A 13,303-nucleotide genomic window follows, 5' to 3' on the forward strand; every position below is an offset into this window, starting at 1 on the left:
TTAAAATATACACAGCAATCTATGCCTAAGGAAAACACTGAAAAGATATAGACCAAGGAGAAAAGGCAGCACAAATGATTAGACGGCCTCAGGAAGGCCATGGATAACAGAGTAGAAGAGATAGCAAGCAGAGGAGGAAAAAAACAGACACAAAAATTAAAAAGTGAGGAAAATATTGGTTTGAAGGAATGAAAATGTAAACTTGAGTCAATTCTCAAAGAAGGAAAGTAGTGAAGATTACATCTAGAATATGAAAAGCATCCAAAGCAGGAAATCTGTTAATATTACACCCAAATTGAAAAGTTTCATTGCCCTGAAGAGCATATTCAGTGAGACTAAATAACATCAGAAAAATATGTTCTAGATTTAGGGTTAACATATGGCTACTATGTGTCAGGTGCTATAGACATGTCTTATTTAATCCTCTTCATAACCCTGGGGTAAGTGGAGTTGGGAAAGATCAGGTGGTCAAGGTCACATGGCTATGGCAAAGTGGAGCTGGGGTTCTGAGTCTTATCTGGGGTTTGCTAGTGCACCATGGCAAGAAATACATCTATTAAAATGATAAGAAGCAACATAGAAACAGTTGGTAGCAATAATCTTCTGTGATTCTGAATTTAAGCCCCAACAATGGAGGAAAAGCCTGGCAAACTATGGTATAGTATGCATGTTTTATGAGTATCTCAACAAATGACAATGTTATTGGCCATCTCTATAGGTCAAGTTGTATATATGAAATATCATTAAGCATATACAATAGAACCCCAGATGGTCTATATACACTGATTACAGCTCTTCATATGCATGTGCTTATGTTGACAAAGACAGGAGACGAATTGTACTGATATATGTTGATGCATTATTGAATGTATACAAGGCTTCTGTGCAAGCCAGGACCACCCCGTTCTATTATGCCTTATTTAATGTAACAATGTGTATTCCTCTTATAAATATTTTGAACAATTGGCATTCCTTTAATCATTAAAGTTTATATTCCTTTACGTGTTTACATGTGACTTCTACAACTAATAAATAACAATTTTTGAATTTTGACAAATTAAAATTCCCCGTGCATATCAACATTCATTAAAAACTGCCCTTATCAATTTTTTCTAAACATTTGATTAAGTCACCCATCCAATAAACAAATTCCCCATAAGTGTTTTAAACATCTGAAAAGCTACTCACTACATACTAAATAGCCCAAAGATCATACAGTATACTTTTATGTCTAGCTTCTTTTGCTTATAATGTTTTTGAGAGTCATCTGTGTCATCACATATATCAATACTTCCTTCCTTTTTGTTGCTGAGTAGTGTTCCATAGTATGGATGTAGCACAATTTGCTTATTCATTCACTTGCTGATGGGCATTTGGGTAGATTCCGGTTTGGGTTATTGTGAATAAAACCATGATTAGCATGCACGTGCTAGGTAGGCTTTGTGTGGATATAGGCTTTCTTTCTTATTCTGTTCTCATTCTTATTCTCCTGCCTTCTCAGAGTTACCTACTTGGAGTTACAGTAATTCGACCTGATTTTACTTCTGGTTTTTCCTAAGGTTGCGGTAATCTTACCAGATTATAAAGGTAAAAAAAAATTAAATAAAACAAAACAAAAATTGTATCTTATGTGGTTTCAAGATCTCTGTGGCTCTGGTTGAGACCCCAATTTGATTTTATAATCCAGTGTAATGCAAACCTGAATCATGCTTAAGTGGCACCTGTGTTATCAATGGGAATTTTAAGTCTAGGACTTTCTCGTAGATTGCAGTTTGTTGAAAGTTAGTATCTTCCTCAGAAATGTATCGGTTGAGGTTTCACATGGCTGCTTTGCCAAACTCATTGCCCTGCCATTATGATGTATTAACCTTGTTTGATATTTTAATTAAAAACATATTATTGCCTTATGAATGTTTCAGTACAATGAATCATTAATTTTAGAGGTTTTCTTTTCTAGAAGAAGAGGGACCGAGTTAATTCTCTTCTTTGGGCCATTTGGCTAGTTTATCATTTTGGAACACAAAGATTTTGATTGGCTATTATGAAATACTGATGTTGATTGACAACTGGATCCCTTTCTACCTTGTTATTAAGGATGCAGCTTGTGCTGATTTGTGTTATCTGCTTTTGTCACAGTTCTTGTTTTCTCTGGAGTTGTTTCATTAACTTCTGGATTTTTTGGTGCATGTGTTCACTTACTGCTTACACAGTTTTAAAAAGAATTATGATTTATAAGCCAACATGTACTTAAAAGGAGATATAAACCTCTGTATATATTAATATCTGTAATAATTTTTTCTAACTTCCTTTCTATAAATCTTATATTGACTTTTCTCTTTTGAGTATCATAATGAACTCATAGATACTCACAAACTCATCCAGTTAATTAAGATAATTTATACCAATGGTTCTCAAAGGGAGGTCTCCGGGCCAGCAGCTGCAGCTTCACCTGGGAACATGGTAGAAATGCAGGTTCTTGGTCTCTCCTGCAGACCTACTGAATCAGAAACTCTGGCGGGGACCCAGCCATGTATGTTTTCACACCTCCAGGTGGTTCTGATGCTCACTCAAGCTTAGAATCATTGCTTTACTTTGTCTGTGAAGATGATGATACTTCAATTGTCATTACATGGCCAGTGGGAGTTCACTCTGAGTTGCTCTACACCAGACATTTTTAAAAAGCATCTTTAAACAATCTGGAAACAATAAGATATTCCAGATTCAAAGTGATTTTTTTTAATCCCAAAGACATTCAATCGGCTGCTAGTCTCCAAGCAGTCTTTTTTCCTTTTAGTGAAATTAGAGAACAAATTCCTAGCGCTAGTGATGCTCACATGTTATTGGGGATGATCCAAAGAACAGCTGCTGATGTTGGGCCTCATTTCACGAGAGCTTAAAGACTCTGTACTCACGCGGATCCCCTCTGCCCCCCGCTCAATGCAAGTTACTATATCCCACCTTACTTAAAGTATGAGATTTCATTGACACTGAAAGTTTCTACTGCCTTAACAACACGGAGCTTAATTTCATTGTTTCCTTTTCACGCCAAGTTACCCAAACCCTTGATGTTTAAAAAGTTATTAAGTTGACGATAGTTCCTTCTCAAAAAGTCCCCCTTCCAAAGAGCATGTCAAGAGCATGAAAGTATCATCTGGGGAGAGAGGAGGACAGCTGTACAGTGAGCTCCTCTCCCTCACTCTGAGGGCGACAGGATGGGGTCACGAGCAGTGTTGCTTCCACAGCCCTGGGAACCCATTTAGCTGGTCTGTTTCTCATTATTGAAAACATGTCATTGCCTTATTCGTATTTCATTACAATGCGTATGATCATCTTGAAGTTTTCTCCACCAGAGGATTCTGGAAAAGGATGCTACTTAGAAGGGAACTTTGCATTCTTTTACTTCCCGACCTCAACTCCAAACCAAAGCAGATGTGCATCTAAAATAAACTCTGAGTGTGAGGATGGGGGCCATGTGGAGGTGGATAGGGGAGGACAAATACGGGTCAGATGAGAATTTGGCCCATTATGAAGAATTTTAGACTTCTGCGTATCTTTTTTTTTTTTTCCTGACAGCGGTGGGAATAATCTCTTGCATTAATAACCTATTAGTTTTATTGTATTCTAATAATATTGGACTATGTTTTTGAACTAAGTGGTGTTTATTTGAGAAGGTTGAACTAACATCACTTATAGGATAATCAAGCACGTGAGTTAACCATCCTCATTGGTGCAAGGAAGAAATTCACATTTGCTTTCCACGTAGACTTACAAAGCCCATCTCCACAGTTCGGGGTGTCAGAGATGCACGGCAGTACAGTGAATGCTGCTGGAAATGTGGAGAGAAAGGTATACATGTGTATCTTCAGAAGTGACAGCCAGATTCACATTTGCCAGAAATAGGACTCCCCAAGTGATCTTTGGAGACTCAATTAACCTCTCTGTGTCTCAGTGTCTTGGTTTACTGGGGTTGGCAAAAATTTGCTCTTCCTTAACTCACTAACAACAGAGAAGTAAATGTATGAGACAGATCTTCATTTTTGGAAGACAATGTAAAAAAAGCCATATGTATAATTATTTTTATTTGCTAATACATTAGTAAATAAATTTGTAAATGTAGACATTGTACATTTGTGGCACACTGCTAATTTAAGGATTTTTGCATGTTTCATCTGGTTTAAATGTCCCTAAAGCTAAAGAAGTCAGATTGTTTTTCTAATCTGGTATATGAGAAACTCGAGGCTCAGGAAGGTTCTACATCCTGACCATGGGTACATGGCTAGTTTAACGGCAGGGCAAATGCCAGAGTCCAGGTCTTCTGACCCCTAGTTCACTGAGTGCTCTTGCTGTGAACCAACTACATCTTTACTGTTACTGATTAGATAGATGTGTGTGGTATCATTCATTCATTTCACAAATGAAAATTAAGTCCTTACCAAGTGGCAGGCACCAGGGCAGAGAAACACTGGTGGCATACAGCACAACTTGCAAAGCTGCCTTGGGTTGCAAAGGAAGTGCTAACTGATTTCTACCATTTGAAAGTCTTTTTTTTTTTCTTCCCTCTGTGATGTTAGGATGCTACACGGGGCTGGAAAGGTGTAAGCCTGTGTTCTTCTTCCCCATTGAGTTAAGTCTGTGGCTGAACCCCTCTGAAGTTCCTCCCCTGTAATCAGGTAAGTGAAATGGTCTCCGAATGGGCTGTAGGATGTGGGTATGGTGGCGTGGGGGCAGCCTTGCTGAGACAACAGAGAAATCAGGGCAGACTCTGGGGACAACTCCTGTCTTTTTGTTTTCCAGATGGTGGCAGCAGAAAGTTGTAGAACTTGGCTGTGGTGAAACTCCTGTTGTGAGGCTTCCCAAGAAGTGCTGTGGTTGTTTTGGTTTAAAATCACATTAAAGTGTTTTTCTTTCTTTAAGAGTTAAAAGTTGAACACATACCTGCCATATGATCCACATTTTCTACTCTTACGTATTTACCCAAGAGAAACAGAAGCACCTGCCCATACTTGTGTACCACCTTTATTTGTAGTAGCTCAAACTGGAAACAACCCAAATGTCCATCGACAGGCGAAAGGATAAATACATAGTGGTACATCCGTACAGTGGACTATTACTCAGCAATAAAAAGCAGTGAACTGTTGATACACACAGCAACATGGATGCATCTCAAAATAATTATAAAAGGAAGTTTATACTGTATGATTCCATTCATGTAAAATTCCAGAACATGGAAACTGATCGATAGTGATTGACAGTGGATCAGTGGTTGCCTGGGAGTGGGGAGGGGACAGGAAGGGAGTGGGGAGGGGACAAGAAGGCATGGGAGGGGATCACAGGGGGGCAGGAGGAAACCTGCAGGGGAGGGGGTGGCTGTGCTCACTACCCTGTGAATGTGTGTTGAAACGTATCACATCATACACTCTAAATTTGTGCTGTTTGCTGTTAGTCAATTATATTGAGAGAAACCCGTAAAAGATCCACTGAGATATTAGTGGATCCCCTGCCTTCTCCGCCATGCTGGGTTTTCTTCAGGGAGAGGGCCCTGACGTCGGGAATATTCTGCTTACATTCATGCCTCATTTATAATAAATCCCTGGTAGTCCCTGCCGGGAAGCAGGCACAGGGCCAGGAGTTAGGGAGGCAGCATGGGCGGGGGTCACCTGCGGTCATGGAGAGGGTCAGCTAAGGAGTCAGAAAGGTGTGGAACAAAGCGCTGCCTCCCGTTAGCTGGGTCATGTCGGGTGGGTTCTTTCCTGTTGGAACCTCAGTTTTCTTTTCCTTTTTTTTGTAATTAAAAAAATGTATTGATATATAATATTTGTACATATTAATGTGGTATATATACTATTTTGTTACATGCGTAGGATGTATAATGATAAGTCAGTGTGTTTAAAGTATCCATTACCTCGTGTATTCATCATTTCTATGCATTGGGAACCTTTTAAGTCCCGTCTTCTAGCTATTTTTAAATATAAAATACTCAGTTTTCTTATTTGTAAAATGGAGATCCTAATAGCGACTTCATGGGTTCATCACGAGGACAGGAGAGGAACGTAAAGGGTCTGAGACGTGTTAGGTGCCAGGGTTGTTTCTCATCCCTCCTACAGACTGTGCCAGGGACTCCTGCTGGCCAGAGAAACCCTGGCTTTCCTAGGACTCTTTAGGATGGTTAGAACAGTGGTATTTTGGCTTGAAGACAGTGATTTTGTGGGTCTGGAAGCAACGAAGGGTGTGTGCTTGCTCTTGCAAAGGGAAACAGAATAGAGCTTATGAATACAAGACAATCAGGGAAGAGAAACTGCATGGTGCTCCTGTTTGTTAAAATAGTATTGCTGAGGTATGTTTTATGCATAGTAAAGTGCATAATAAATCTTAATGGGTTTTGACAAATGTATATACACCTGTGCAACAAGCACCCAAATGAAGACGCAGAACATTTTCTGAGCGTTCCCTTGTGCCCTTTCCATAGGGGTGCGCCCCTCCCTGGAGGCAGCCATGGACTTGACTCACAGCTCCATAGATTAGTTTTGCCTGTTTTTGGACCTGGATTCATATGAATAGGATCCTACGGTATGCACTTCTATTAGTTCTCTAGTTGCTGCTGTAACAAATTATCTATCACAAACTTAGTTGCTCAAAATAACACAAATTTTAATAAAAATCATGATTTAATAAATATTTTTTTGTATTAGAAGTCCAACAAGGATCTTGCTGGACTAAAGTTAAAGTGTTGATGGAGCTGTGTTCTTTTCTGCAAGCTCTAGGGGAGAGTCCGTTTCCTTATCTTTTCCAGCTTTTAGAGGCCACCTGCATTTCTTGGCCCATGGCCGCTGCCTCTATCTTCAAAGCCAGCAACGTTGCATCTCTACCATTCTTCCTTAGTCACCGCTCCCTCGGACCACAGCCAGGAAAGGCTTGCCAACTTTAACAACTCATGTGGTTAGATTGGACTCACCTGGCTAATAATATTCCTACGTCAAAATTCTTAACCTTCATCACATGAGGTCTCTTTTGCCACGTAAGGCAACATATTCACAGATCGTGGGGATTAGGCTAGACCTCTTTGAGGGGCCATTATCCCACCCTACTATAGCACTCTTGCAAACATAATGTTTCTAAGATTCATGCATGTTGTTGGGTGTCTCAGTAGTTTGTTCATTCTGTTGCCGAGCAGTATTTTCTTGTATGAATATGTCACAGATGTGTGTTCATTCTTCTGTCGATCATCATTTGGGTTTTTACCTGTTTTTCGCTCTTATGAATAAATACTCATTTTTATATTGCTTTTCATTTGCCTGGGGTAAATATTTATTATGGAGGAGAATTGCTAGATTATAGGGTAATTGTGTGTTTGACTTTTCATGTGTTTACTGGTCATGTATATACCCTCTTTTGTGAGATTTATGTTCAAGTGTTTTGCCCATTTAAAATTTTTTTCAGGTTGTTTGTCTTTTTATGAATAGTTTGTAGATGGTCTTCCTGTGTTCTAAAAACAAAGCCTTTGTCGGATATATGTACTGCAATATTGTCTTCTAGTCTGTGGCTTGCCTTTTCCTTTTTGTAATGATGTCTTTGGTGAGCAAAATTATTTTTTAATATTGATGAGGTCTCATTTTGCAAATTTTAAAAAATAATTAGTGCTTTCTGTAATCTGTCTAAAAAAATCTTTCCCTACATCAAGGTCATGAAGATTTTCATCTCTGTTTTCTCCTGAAAGTTTTATAGTTTTAGCTTTTACATTTAGGCATATAATCTATTTCAAATTAATTTTTTCACGGGACGTATGGTAGATATTATAGGAAAACTTTTCTGCACAGATATCCAGTTATTCCAGCACCACTTGTTGAAGAGGCTTTTCTCTCCTAATTGAATTGCATTGATGCCTTTCTTATAACTCAAATAACCAAATATGTGTATATCTATTTTTGGACTATATTTTGTTCCATGGGTCCATTTGCTTATCCTTAGCAAATACCAAACTGTTTCAATAGTTGTAACTTTATAGTAAGTCTTGAAATCAGGTAGTATAACTTTATGCTGCTTCTTTAATATGATTTTGGTTACTGTACATCGGTTTTGGACTTTTGTCACAGTAATAGATTAAATTGTGTCCTCCCCAAAAGATATGCTCAAATCCTAACCCCCAGTACCTGTGAATGTGACCTTACTTGGAAATAGGGTCTTTGCAGATGTAATCAAGTTAGGATGAGGTTGTACTGAACTAGGTGGGCCTGGTACAATATGACTGGTGTCCTCATAAGAAGAGGAGAAGAGACACAGACAAGGACGCTCAGTGGGAACACTACTGAAGACAGAGGCAGGAATCAGGGTGATGCATCTACAAGCCAAGGAATGGCAAAGATTGCCAGCAACCACCAGAAGCCAACAGAGAGGCATGAAAAAGATTCTCTCTAAGAGCCTTCAGAAGGAACCCACCCTGCCAATACCTGGATTTCAAACTTCTAGCCTTCAGAAGTCTGTAAGAGAATAAATTTCTATTGTTTTAAGCTATCCAGTTTGTGATGCTTTGTTATGGCAGATCTAGCAAACTAATACAGTCACTGAAACAGGACTCACCCTTGCTTAAGCAATAAGAAGATGACTGTCTATTAAACTTACAAGTCCAGATTTTAGAGGTTCCAGATGAGATTCATATGAGGTATTAGGTATGGGGATTAGTTTCAATTGTAAGAATCAGAAACCCTCAAAACAGTGGCTTACACAAGATGGACATTTTATTTTATTTCTCTCTTGTGTAGGTGTTGGTAGTTCAGGGTTGGTTGGTATAACAACCCCATGACATCAGGGATCCAAGATTCTTCTATCTTTTTCCTGCCATCCTTAATAAGTGGCTTCCACTCTGTGGTGTGACATCTAGCATCATGTCTGTCTTTCATAGAGCAGGAAGAAGCAAGGGTGAGGGTGCCTGCCCTCTTCCATTAAGGGGACATTCCAGAGGTTTCACAGGATACCTCTGCTTATATCCTGCTGTGCAAAATTCAGTCACATCACCACTCCTAACAGTCTGGGAATATGGTGTTTATTTCAGGAATGTATGGCTCTATTCATTACTAAGCAGCAAAGGGAGACCCGATATTAGGAAACAAGTAGAAGTTTCTTCCACAGGGTGTCTGTAGAGGAACATCAGGTACAGAAGACCTACAGGTGATTGGATATAAGAGACTTGAGGGAAAAAAGAAATCGGATCTGGGAATAAAGATTTGAAAACTCGTGAATGTTAGTTACAATTCTGAGAGGGGCTGAGATGGCCTGGAGAGAGTGTAGCATGAGAAGAAAAGGTCAAGGAGAGACCCGTAAGGAACCACTGAGTTTAATGGTCATAAAGAGGAGAATTCAGCAGGAGCCTGAGAAGAAGTGATGAGGTAGTGAGCTGGATACTCAGGGCAAGATTCAAGGAGAGGGGAAGGGATGCAGCTATGGTCTGAGTGTCCTCCAAAATTCATTTGCTGAAACTCAATTGCCATGTGATAGTATTAAGAGGTGGGGCTTCTAGGGAATTGGTGGGTTGGTTTCCTTCTTTCCCTTCTGTCTTGTAAGGACACAGCAAGATTCACCAGACACTGAATGTCAGTGCCTTGATCTTGGACTTCCCAGCCTCCAGAACCATGAGAAGCAAATTTCTGTTCTTTATAAATCATCCAGGCTGTGGTATTTTGTTATAGCATTACAAATGGACTAAGACAGATGCCAATTAAGATAAAAAGCTGGTTTTTAAAAACAAAAGAAGTTGTGGTTATCCTGTTTCAAATCAAAGAGTACCTCCAGTCTTTTTCTGGAAAAAGATCTGTGTGACCGAATGACCTTCTAGAACTTGGAATATGTGTCAATGCCACTGTAAGGATGTGATGGTTAATTCAGGCTCAGGGCCAGGCACAGAAAGACAAACATCGCATGATCTCACTCATGTGTGAAATCTAAAACAGTTGATTTCATGGAAGCAGAGTGTAGAATAGTGGTTACCAGAGGCTGGGAAGGGTAGGGGGTCAGAGGGGGCCCAGAGAGGTTGGTCAACTACGGTCACAGTTAGACAAGAAGAATAAGTTCTGATGTTCTATTACACTGTAGAGCAACTATAGCAAATCACAATGTAATGCGTATTTCATGATAGCTGGAAGAGCAGATTTTGAATGTCATCATCACAAAGAAATGATAAATGTTTAAAGTGATGGACGTGGTAATCACTCCGACTTGAACACTATATAACGTATACATGCATCAGAACATCACACTGTACCCCATAAATATGTACAATTATTATGCATCAATTACAAATAAAAATTAATTTAAAAATTTAGGCTTGGGTCTGGTGAAAGACAGCTCCTTGCCCCTTTTTAGTGAGGGACTAAGTCACACCTGAACAGTGAGGTCATTCATCATCTGTCACTATAGTCAGGTGTCTGGGAACAAGAGGAGGCCCTGGGACAGAAAATGGAACCCAGACTGAAAGCTCAAGGGGCGAAGAATTTAACCTTTGCTTTTGTCTGGTTTTAGGGGAAGAATCAAGATGAACAGAGAAGGGGACGTGTGAATGTGTGTGCTAAGAGGCATGTACAGGGATGTTAACTGCAGCATTGTTTGTGATAGAGAAAGACTGGAAAGAACCCAAGTGCCCCTCAACTGGAGGTGAATAAATAAATTATGCTATAGTCATTCAGTGGACTTCTATTTGGCAGATAAAATCGATAAACTAGATCTGTGTGAATCAACATGTGCAAAAACAATACCAAATGAAAACAGAGCAGGTTGCAGGATGAAAGCAATTATGCAAATTTGAAAACCACATAAAGCAATACTGTAAGTTTTTTATGGAAACATAAATACAGTTTAGGTATAAAAACATGGACTGGGAGAGTACTTGGCACATTCATGGTAGTGGTTGTCTCTGGGGAGGAAGGGGATGAAGACAGTGAAGGGTGTGACCAAGGGGGTTCAGTTTTATCTGTATTGTTCTATTTTTCTTATTCAGAAAAATTTTAAGCATATTAAAAGGTGGTTAATTTAATTACTTATTAGGGAAATGTAAATTAAAGCCATAGTAAGGAGGTGGAGGAAAGGAGGGGAGAAGAAATAAAAACCCTGGTAAGATACCAGTATACACTCACCAGAATTGCTAATATTAACAAGTCTAATATATCATATGTTGACACAAATATGGAGCAACTGGAACTCTTATACATTGCGGGTGGGAGAGTATATTAATTCAACCACATTGTAAAGCTGTTTAGCAGTATCTTTGAAAGCTAAACATATGCCTATCCTGTGATTCTGAAATTCTACTTCTAGATATAAACTCAAGAGAAATGAGTATATATGTGCACCAAAAGAAATGTACAAGGATGTTCATACCAGCTTTATTTATATTAGCCAATGGCTAGAAGTAATCAAACCAATTTGGTTAGTCTACTCCTAGATACATATCCTAGAGACTTTTAATTATGTACAGAAGGAGGTAGGTGCAAGAATATTCATTGCGATGCTGTTTACTGTGGCAGCAAAAACTCAAATGTTCACTGTCAGGAGAATGGATTAATATTGCAGTAACACTGGTGAATCTCATGGAGATTATTTTAAGCAAAAGAAGCCAGGCATGAGTGAATACATACAGAATGATTTTGTTTAAGGAGTTCTAGAATAGGCAAAACTAATTCCTGGTGACAGAATTCAGAATAGGGGTTATTAATGGGGTGCTATTGACTTGAAAGTGGCATAGGGACCCTTCTGGGGTGATGATAATATACTACATCTTCATCTGGATGGCAGTTACAGAGGGGCAGACATAGATAAAAATTTATCAAACTGTGCACTCAAGATTTGTGCACTTTATTGTATATAAGTTATGCCTCAAAAAATAGCTGAAGCAAACATGATAAAATGTTAACATGTGGTGAGTACAGAGAGTATTATTACCTAATTCTATATATTTTCCTGTATATTAAAATATTTATAATTAGGAAACAGAGCAGATACTAGTCCTCTGTAATCAAAGCGACACACATAACAGAGGAAGTGACACTTCGAGTTGGAGCCCCTTGCCCAGCCATCTCCCCAATGCTTGAGTGCGTTCCCTTGCAATGGGCTGGAGTTGACACCAGCCAACCAACCTCTCCTGGCTGGAGACAAGGTTATTATCTTCATTGTCACTCTCTCGGTAGATTATCACGGCTGCTAAAAAGTGGGGCTGTTTTGTGGGCTCTTTCAAAGATCAGCTTGACTGATTCTGTAGCTGAGAGGGACACTGAGACATCATGCAAGAGCTGGGCTCTCTACTGGCCTGTACCCAGCTCTGGCCAAGGAGGGCGAGCTGCCTTTGGAAGGTACCTGTTTGGCCTCAGCTCTGAGGTTGACTGCTGCTCTGTTAGCTCAGGGCATCACCAGTGGGTGCCATGGGCAAGTCGAAGAGAATGAGGGAGGGAAGTGGGGGGAAGAATTTAAAGAGGGATAAAGAAAAGGGGAAGGAAAAGATAAAATGAAAGATGCAGGTGCCTTGCCCTGTTGTATCAAGGGCCTTAGATGTCGCTTTCTTACTGGGAGCCTGACCGTGGCTCCTAGCTGCTCAGTTCCCAGGGCGGGTGCCGTGAATTCGAAAGTGGCTCTGAAACCAGACAGACCTGCCTTTCTATCACTAAGTGACTGAGAAACTACTTAACCTGTGCCTGTTTCTCACCTGCAAAACAGGGGCAGTAATTCTGTCTCTCAGGACTGCTGGGGCGGTTGGAAATGGTGCATGCCAGGTCCCGACACTGACGAGGCGCTGAGTAACTGGGGTAAGATGCCTGCTTCCCTCTGAGGTCAGTCTGGGGGTCGGAGACACCCTGCAGAGCGGTCCGACAGAACTGTCTGCGATGATGGCTATTGAGCACTTAGAATGAATGTGTCTAGTGTGACTGCGGGACTGAATTGCTTTACATTTAAATAGTCACCTGTGGCTAGTGGCTGTCGTGTCGGTCAGCGCAAGGTCTAGGACGTTTGCCCAGACGGCAGTCACTCTCGGCCACGCCTGGGTCCCCCGCCAGGCCGCTGGGCAGGGTGGCTCATTAATGTGGACGCGGCAAGGCGCAGGGTTAGGGCGGCATCTACGCAGTCGTTTCTTCCTGTAAAAATCGCTCCCGGCTAAAGTCGGGGCTGGCGGGAACGCCGCTGGGGATGGGAACAATTAAGGGCTCCACCTAGCCCTGTCCCTCTCGCCGCCACCCGCTCCCCCCGACTCCGCCCGCCCACAATCTTGTAAGTCCCCTTGGGGAAACGGGGCGGGGACCCTCCGCGTCCCCGACACCCGCTGGGCCTC

This window comes from Propithecus coquereli, unplaced genomic scaffold, assembly GCF_000956105.1.
Source record: "Propithecus coquereli isolate 6110/MARCELLA unplaced genomic scaffold, Pcoq_1.0 Scaffold11, whole genome shotgun sequence".
Classification (NCBI taxonomy): Eukaryota; Metazoa; Chordata; class Mammalia; order Primates; family Indriidae; genus Propithecus; species Propithecus coquereli.